We start from the raw sequence: 10,184 nt of genomic DNA, 5'->3' as shown, positions 1-10,184 counted from the left end.
TCCTTAGCACCACCTTGTTGCATCGTGTCCTTAAGGACAAGCAAATGGAGATCATCATACTAACGAGCCATAATGCACTTAAACAAGGATGACTGAGATACAACACAAGCAAGAACTCTGCTATGCTCCAATATATCCAATCTTACAAACATGTTGGCCAAAGCCTGAACATCCGTAGCCAAAGGCCTCTTCCCATCTGGAATAAATGCTAAACTCCTCACACTCTTCGCCTTTCTACTCAAGGCATCTACTGCCACATTCGCCTTCCCCGGATGATAAAGAATAGCAATATCATAGTCCTTCAATAGCTCCAACAACCTCTACTGCTTCAAGTTCAAATCCTTTTGCTTGAATAGATGTTGAAGACTCTGATGATCTATATACACGTCACAAGACATGCCATATAAGTAATGCCTCCAAATCTTGAGTGCATGTACAATACCTGTTAACTCCAAATCATGCATTGGATAGTTCTTCTCATGGGGCTTCAACTAGCGTGATGCATAGGCAATCACCCTACTGTCCTACATTAACACACACCCAATGCCAAACCGCGAAACATCACAATAAACCGACCATAGTCCTGAAGGCAAAACCAACACTAGAGTTATAGTCAAAGTTGTCTTGAGCTTCTAAAAGCTCTGCTCACAATCATCTGACCACCTAAACGGAGTGCCTTTCTGAGTCAACTTAGTCAATGGGGATGCAATAGATGAAAATCCCTCTACGAAGCGACGGCAGTAACCAGCCAAACCCAAGAATCTCCTTATCTTTATAGCGGTAGAAGGTCTGGTCCAAGTCTTAATTGCCTCAATCTTCTTCAGCTCCACCTTGATCCCATCACTAGATATCACATGACCCAAGAATGCCACCGAGTCCAACCACTCACACTTAGAGAACTTAGCATATAGCTTTTTCTCCCTCAAAGTCTGAAGCACGGTCCTCAAATATTGCTCGTGCTCCTCCATACTATCGAAATACACCAATATATCATCTATGAATACAATGACAAACGAATCCAAGTAAGGATGGAATACATTGTTCATCAAATGCATTAAAGTTATTGGGGAATCAGTCAACCCAAACGACATCACCAAGAACTCATAATGCCTACAGCGAGTCCGGAAAGCAATCTTAGGGATGTCTAAAGCCCTAATCTTCAAGTGGTGATACCCTGATGTCAAGTCAATTTTCGAGAACACCCTGGCACCCATAAGCTGATCAAACAAATCATCAATGTGCGACAGTGAATACTTGTTCTCGATTGTCACCTTATTCAACTATCGATAGTAAATACACATTCTCATAGACCCATTCTTCTTCTTAACAAACAACAAATGCGCACCTTAAGGTAAAACACTAGGCCTGATGAACCCCTTATCCAGCAACTCTTACAATTATTCCTTCAATTCCTTCAAGTTTGCTGGAGCCACACAATATAGAGGAATAAAGATAGGTTGCGTTCCCTGTGCCAAATCAATGCCGAAATTAATATCCCTATCGGGTGGCATGTCCGGTAGGTCTGCTGGAAACACTTCTGTAAACTCCCTCACTACTGAAACTGCCTCAACAATAGGAGTATCTGCACTAACAACACTGACAAAGGCTAAATACGGCAATCATCCCTTCTCAACCATCCATTGAGCCTTCAAAAATGTGATCACTCTACTAGGAGTGCAACCAAGAGAATTCGTCCACTCCAACCTCGGAAACCTCGGCATCGCCAACGTCATGGTCTTAGCGCGAAAATAAAGAATAACATGGTACGAAGACAACCAATCCATATCCAAGGTCACATCAAAATCTACCATATCTAACAATAGAAAGTCCACTCTCATCTCAAAACCACAAATAGTGACCATACAGGACCGATAAGATTGATGCACTAGTATAGAATCACCAACAGGTGTAGGCACATGCCTAGAGGCATCAAGAGAACCATGAGGCATATCCAGATAAGAAAAAAAAGTATGATGACATATATGAATAAGTGGAACCAAGATCAAATAATACCGAAGCATCCTTGTGGAACATAGAAACAATACATGTAATCACAGCATTAGAAGCAATTCCCTCGGTCCTTCTAGGGAAAGTATAGCATCTAGCTCGGCCTCCACTAGACTGAGTTCCCTCTCTAGGTTGACCACATCCTGGATGACCTCTACCCCGAGCTGGCTAAGCAGGTAGTGTAGCAACTGGTGCAGGAATCATAGTCTGACCTCCCTGCTGCACTGGACCTTTGCGAAGATGGGGGCAATACTTCCTAACATACCCCAACTCTCCACACTCATAGCAACCTCTGACTGAAAATGACTGCGAGGCCTGAATCGAACCTCGTGAACCAAAATAACCACTAGAAGAACCTAGTACCTATGAACCCTAAATAGATGGAGTGTGGAGAGAACTCTATGTTGGAAGTACACGAATGAAGACTGTACAGAAGCTCCTTAACTGGATGGCGGTGAATGATAAGTTGGTCTGATAGAATGGCCTCCAGATGATGCACCACTGAAACTCCATGAACGTTAGGACCTCTTGTCCATACCCTTTATCATTTCTCTGGTCTCAATGTGAATGCACTCAATACGATGTGCTATCTCTACAACCTAGTGAAATGCAGTCCCGGACTCCACATCTCTAGCCATAGCAATGCGAATACCATGGTGAAGACCATCAATGAATCTCCTCACTCTCTCCTCCTCAGTGGTTATCAAAATAGTAGCATGACAGGACAGCTCCGTGAAACTCATCTCATACTTAGTAACCGACATCAGACCCTACTGAAGGTACTCAAACTGACTCCTCAACTACTCTCTCCTGGTGCAGGGTATGAAATGCTCCAAAACTTCCCTGGAGAACTGATTCCAGGTAAGAGGAGGTGATCCTGTAGGTCTGCCCATCTCATAAACCTGCCACCATTTCTTGGTCAGACCGTACATATGGAAGGCAATTAAATCAACTCCATTTAACTCGACCAGTCCCAAATTATGCAGAATCTCATGACAATGATCCAAGAATCCCAAGGCGCCCTCTAAAGGTGTACCACTAAAGTGAGGAGGATGCAACTTGTTGAACTTATCTAGTCTCTTCAGCTCATCAGCTGACATCGCGAGCCTATCCTTAGGTGTGCAGCAATAATAGGTTGAACTCCCCCAATTGGTAATACTTCAAGAGTCTGATAACCATGGACCACCTGTTCTGGTGTACGGGTAGCTAGAGTCTGCGCTCCGCCCCCTACTTGGGAAGTAACTAGTACAGTAGAAATGTCCCGGCCAGAGCCAAACTCTCGAACAAGCTAACCATACGGACCAAAGCATCCTGAATAGCTTGTGAAACAAATAGGCCCTAGGGAACTTGAGTTGGTACCTCTGGGTCATCATTGTCAAGAACCTGCTCCTCAACTGGAGCTATTGGTGGATCCACAGCACCCACTCGAGCAGGGGCTCTAGTTGTGGCGCATACTCCTCCCCTACCTCTTCCTCGACTCCAGCCTCTCACGGCCCTATATTGGGTACTAGCGCCTGCTCAGTTGCACCCGATGATCGTGTCCTCGCCATCTATGAGAAAATAGAAGAGTAAAGGTTAAGACATAAGGATAAACATATCCGCACAATAGAGAATGAATTAGAGAAGTTTTCCTAACAGCCCTATAGCCTCTAGAATATAAGTACAAACATCTCCTTACCGGTCCACAAGACTCTACTAAACTTGCATGTGACTCTTGAAACCTAAGCAACCTACTCTGATACCAATTTCTCACGACCCGAAATCCCACCGAAGTCATGACAACACCTAACACTGCTTGTTAGGCAAGCCAATATTCAATATACAGAAATAAACTTCAATAGCAATAAGGAATAGTTTTCAAAAATAGGATAAAATAAATACAGGTAGCCAATAGTGATACAACTGAAATATCATCCCAGAACCAGGTGTTAATAAGTACATGAGCTCTATATAGTAAATAAGTACAACGGTCTGAATGGCAATACAATGTTGTCCGTAGTACACAAACATAATAATAAAAGGGACCCCACGGCCTGCGGACGGAAACAACAGTGCTACCTTGAAATCACAAATGGTAATGATACAACTCTCTAGCAATCAGCTCTATCAGCAGCACCTGGATCTAAATATGAAGTACAGAATTTAGTATGAGTACAACCGACCCTATGTACTCAGTAAGTAGCAAGGCTAACCTCGGGTTCAAGATAGTGACGAGATTGTCAAATTCCGCTACTCACTTTCAACAATAAACAACAACAGTAATAGCATAATGATATCAATAAAGGGAAAGCAGCTCAAGAATAACAATTTCAACTTATTCACATTAATAGGAAATAGGCATGTTTTCCAATCAAATCAGTTAAGTCATCAATATCAAGATATAAAGTATCAATTAAAATGAGGAAGATACATCTCTATGCTAGCATGACAAGTATCTATGCCAAAATCAATGAATTTATACTTAAATCATCAAGTAAGCACAATTTCAGCATTGTACGGGTGTCTGGCATAAATCCCCTCACTCAGCACATACCAAGTGCATGTACTCACAGGGCCAAAAGTAATATGAGTTATCACCTAACTCCGGAGGGGCGGATCCTAGCTCAATCGCTGATCGTATCAAAAGTCAATGATGATAACTCAGCCCAAATGGCCTGGCGCATGCATCACCTAAAAATCAATACCACTTAGCCCAGTGTGGGGAGGGTTGGCGTACGCGTTACAACAATATCAATATTAATACGGCTTTATGGCCCTAGTTCAGTCATTAATCCGCTCAAATCTCAGTCAAACCTATCAACCTTCTAAACCTTCAACTTTTCAACTTTAGCCAAATAGCACCAAATCAACCTACAGACCTCCAAATCTACATCCGGATATACGCCTGAGTCCAAAATCACCATACGAACCTATTAGAACTATCAAAATATCATTCCTAAGTCGTCTACACAGAAGTTAAACTTCAATCAACTCTTACAACTTAAGCTTTCAACCTTGGGACTAAGTGTCCCTGAAACCAAACCAACCACACTGGAATGTCATGTAATCACAATTACACATAAATAAAGTATCAAATAGGAGAAGCGGGGCTAAAATACTCAAAGCGGTCGGTCGGGTCATTATAGAATAAGAAAGTATTTTGACTAAATCATGATTACTTTGTTGGGGGATAGTCAGAAATACTTCCTTAGTATTGTGCCGGTGTAATCATACTATGTTTCTACACCATGCGTGCAAATATTGAAGCTGAGTTATTGCAAATTTTGAGTGCAAGCATTAGAGATATATGATCGTTCTAGTTTTTAGCTACCATTTATTAATGGTAGATAAATACCTTGTATTCTATTTATATAAATTTAAACAGATAATATATTTCTTCATATCAGCATTGTATTTTATTTCTTATTTGCTCATGACTTGTGACACCAATTCTTGAATAGCTTTTACTTTATTATGTATATATAGTCTTCAGTTCGGATTATAATTTTATTGGTTGGTTCGCCTAGCGGGTTGGGTTAGATGCCATCACGACTTAATGAGATTTGGGTCGTGACTCTCCACGACCTCCAACTCTTTTTAACTCTTGCTAGTTATAACCAACTTTAATGTTGATTTCAAAGAGGTAGATCACACCCCATGGTGAAATATTAGGTTTGTTAAATCCTTGTCAACCAACCACGTATTTGATCCACTAACTCTTCCAACTCACGAAAAATATTTATATAACAGTATAGAAATATGTTGAACCTTTAGCAACACATCACGTTAGAATTATGTTACCTCTTTAGATGAAATATCACGTAAGTCCCGAAGTATTCCCTTCGAACACTTGTAACCTATGGGACCGTCTCAAGAGTCAAAACTCTAATCTATTGTCCAAGATATAATTACATATATATCAAATACATTCTTCTCAACCTTATTAAACTTGTCATAAAAGGATCAACCTTGCCTGTAGGCAACTGTGAACTCATTTTCATATGAGGCTAAGCTCCAATCTAGTGAAATCAATCTAATTTGGTGAAATCTCAAGTCTTTCTTTAGCTTGAACTGTGGCCATACATACACAATAGGCCCGATCTACCATGGCACAGTCCCCCACTTAGGGCTGAAACTATAATAACTCATATAGAAGTCAAGTTCCATCTCCTTTCATGGATAGTACACTACCTATCAATGTTCTCGTTGTCTTCCTCAATTCATGTCATGCAAACTGTTTACCCTAAAAATTGAGTAACAATTAAACTTATATTGTGATTTTAAAGATATGCGATTTAAACCAGCATCAATTGATAAACAACGAATTAAATAGATAAATTGGACAATAAAATAAATCAAACCGGTCTGCAAAAAATGCCTCGACCTCGATTCGAGATAGTCTCGAGGTTAGTTAATAAGAACAGCAGAGGATGGACAGTAAGTAAGACAAAGAAAGCAGCGTATATGTATATTTTTATCAGTAAATCATGATGCCCTACAAATGATTGGAACTCCTCTTTATATAGTAAAGGAAACCTAATTATGGTATGTCTCTAATTACAGAAGAAAATCGTATAAACAGCTAGTTAACCGCTTCTGATTTGGTCCGTTCCGAGATTTGCGCCATGATCCTCGACCAATCACGGATATCCATCCCGAGAATCACGTCGTGATCTTCGACCGGTTACTGATATCTCGCCATTCCGTTATTATGCTCCCCTCGAAGTCGGTCATACTTGATCTCGATTGTTGCCGGCCTCGGTCTCAACATACACTTTGATCTCTAGGCTTGATGTCTCATCTTTGAGCTCGGGTCTGATTTATTACGAGGCTACCCCTAATGCAACTCCCTTGTCTCGATCAAACAGCAAAATCGGGTAGGCCCGATTTGACCGTATATAGATAGTCCCCTCATTTCTTGGAGTGTAACGAGAAGAAACAAATTGAGCCTTTGATTTAGTACCTCGATCAATTATGACGTCAACATCATGACGTAAGCGACAGAAGCTATTGAAGCGTCGCGTCTGCGCAGTTCCCAAGGTCATTAATTAACACCAGTTGATGGTCGGCCACCAGTGCCTTCAAACCGCCAAAGTGGCTATTATAAATAGACCACCTTCATAATCTTTTCAAACTTTACTTTCAAACTTCTTCTAATCTTCAAAATCTCTTTTATTCTCTTCAAATCCATCAACTTTGTCGGTTTCCGTTTGCCAATCTCTTATTAAAACGCAAATTCCACCTTTTCCTTCCTTAAACCTTATATAGCAATGGCAAAAACATCAAAGACCATTCCTCAAGAAGAAAAGGCCTCCTTATCGCGGTCGGCCGGTGGCAAAACATCGGTGGAGCCACGTATCGAAGAGTGCATCCCCGGACCATGTGAACTTGCTTCCGACTTTAAAGTCAAAAAACCCTCTTCGGTTCCTGGCCGATGCGAGCCCATGTATAGATACATCTGTTCGATATCTGAAGGCAATCTCAAGCAGGTGAAAAAGGACTGCCACTGGGAGAATAAAGAGGTGGTGATTCCTACCTCGCAGAGGACATCACCACTCATGTGAAAGGGTTCTTAAGTGTGTATACTTACCCTTTCATACTGGGTTCCGTTGATCCCATCATAATCGACTTCTGCTGCCAATATCGGGTAACCCTAGGCTAGATCTACCCCTCTTTTTAGCGTATTGTCATTTTGCTCAGATTCTTCTCGAGCAAGATCGAAGGGATGTCCTTCACCCTCGGTCATCTCATTAGGCTATACAGCCCCCATCTTTATCGGGATGGACTAATAAGGCTTCGGCGCCGGGCCACGAAGGTTCTATTCTCGAGCATAGACGAGGACAAGGACCGAGTATGAATGTGCCGGTTTTTCCGAGTCAGGACCTCCGATTTAATCCCCGCCGAGAAGATGCCATTCCCCGAAGAATAGAACATGAAGCGTAAGTAGAACTTCACCGATAATATTTGATTACTTGTTATGTTTCCTTTACCTCTTCTCATCTATATTCTTATTTATGGTGCAGCTTCCCCCTGGTTTCCTGGTGCAGTCCCGGACCCTGCAGGTTGGGTTCGATAACTGGTTTCAACCTCTTCGTATGCTGAGAGCTCGTGGCGTGATTTGGCCAAGGGTCGATGGGAGGCCAAAAATCATGGTAAGTTCCCATGTCCGTGTTTGATGCTTTCCCGTGAAATACTTCCTTTTAACTTGATTTCTTCTCATACAGGTCTTGCAGATAATGTCGTTATGAGGCCCCCTCCCCTCGGGGAAGAGGAGGTCCCGAAGCCGACCGAAGATAAGAAAAGGAGAAAGGCCTCGCCACCATATACCCCAAGGCCCAAGAAAAACAGGGCTCGAAAGTCGAAGATTGATCTCACCGTTCTGCATGCCGATGTAGTCCAAATGCTACGAGATGAAGACGAGGAGGGAGAAGATACTGACGATTCACCGCCCGGCCCCACGTTCTTTATGGGGTAGTTTCGGGGTGCCCGATCCATGGGGAACCCCCGATGTGGGGACGGCCCCCGAAGGGGATGATATATTTCATGGTTTCTTCACGGGGGTCGATGATGTTTCCGACCTTGACGCATCACTCATTTTTTATGAGGCTCAGCGACTTCTGAACCAAGTGAGTTTTAGCCTATGCTACCATGCTTGTGTTTGTTCTTATTTCTCTAAGTCTGATTTCCTTTCTTTCTGTACAGGCTACAGCGCTCCATCGAGAAACATCTTCCAAGTACCGAGCTGAGCTGGCCCGATGTGAGGCTGATCTCAAAAAGCTTACGGAGGAGAGAAATGCCCTCAAAATCCTCTATGTGCAAAAAGAGGAGGAGATCATGAGCATTCGAGCCGAGCTGACAAGAACTCATCGAGATCAGACCGAGTTCATTGAATGGGTAATGTAAAATTTTGGGAGCTTGTTACGTATTAACTTGATATTGGCAACTAACACTTTGATCCTACAGGTTCAGCAGAAGGCCGAATTAGTTGAGCAGCTTTGTGAGGAGGCCAAGATGAAAGAGGCAGAGACTTTGGGGTGGAAGCAGAACATGGACCGTCTCGCCTCGGAGAAAGAAGCGGTTCGGGCCCAACTGTCTTCGGTTGAGCATCAACTCTAAAGTGTGAAGGAGGAGAACTTGGCCCGAGCCCAGAAGGTTGAAGAGCTCGAGACTCGATTGGCCGCTGAGCTTGCAAGGGCCACATCCGAGGCAGAGGCGCTCGTGGCCTCCTATCGAGCTGACGCCGAAGCCGCTAACACTCGGGCAAAAGAAATTTCTGATGCTGCTGAGGTTAGATTATCCCGTGTTGCCGAGCATGCTAGTCGCCAGTCTCGAAGAGAGACTCTTGAGGAGGTACATGCTCATGGCTTTGACCTCACGGCTGATATCGAGAATGCGAAAGTTTTAGAGGACGAGGCCAGAGCTTTGCTTTCCTATGAAGAAGACTCTCTGAGTGGATCCAAGAGCGGAGATGAAGATGAAGCTCCTGAAGATGTGGCTCCCGAGGCGGACTGGGCATTTAGGATTTTTCTCTCCTTTTGTTTTTTGTGTAAGACCCTGAGTGGTATTTGTAAATACTTTGCATATATGAAAGATTTCTTTTCTTTCCATTTCGTCTCCGATTTCTGATTTATGATAAATTTTGTTTTGCCTTTGCCTTGTGAAAACTTTGTTGCAATCGGGTTACTATAGCCTCTATAATCGAGTGAGCAATAGCTCGAACTCATAGTAGAACAAACCCTTAGGTTTTTTAGTTAAGAGAGAGCGAGTCCCCGAGCTTAACAATATGTTCGGGATTTTAATTTCTGATGGCTTGATCGAAGCTGTAAATGTATTGCCTTTATAGCCAAGTTCGAGTAAGTTTCGAACTCACAGTAACATACCCCTTAAGGTTTTATATCAAATAATGATGAATCCTCGAGCTATATTTTATTTGAGCTCGGAATAGTGGAACCCTTAGGTCCAAATTGAGTGAGAACAAAATCTCGAACTCTAAGTGTATTGGCCCTTAGGCTCTTTAGATTGGGCCGATATGGCCTCTAAAAGATGGCTATTTTTTTCCTTTTTCGGCTTAGAAGACTTAGTAAAAAAAAATTCATTTATGTCTTAACACGTATTCTTTACCCATTGGGTTTTTTGAGGGTTCTATGCCGATTGAAACCCCTTTGCTTTTTGTGCCTTAGCACGTTTGTGTTAAGATA

This window comes from Nicotiana tomentosiformis, chromosome 7, assembly GCF_000390325.3.
Source record: "Nicotiana tomentosiformis chromosome 7, ASM39032v3, whole genome shotgun sequence".
NCBI classification, from domain to species: Eukaryota; Viridiplantae; Streptophyta; class Magnoliopsida; order Solanales; family Solanaceae; genus Nicotiana; species Nicotiana tomentosiformis.
Note: the sequence above shows the minus strand (reverse complement) of the source record.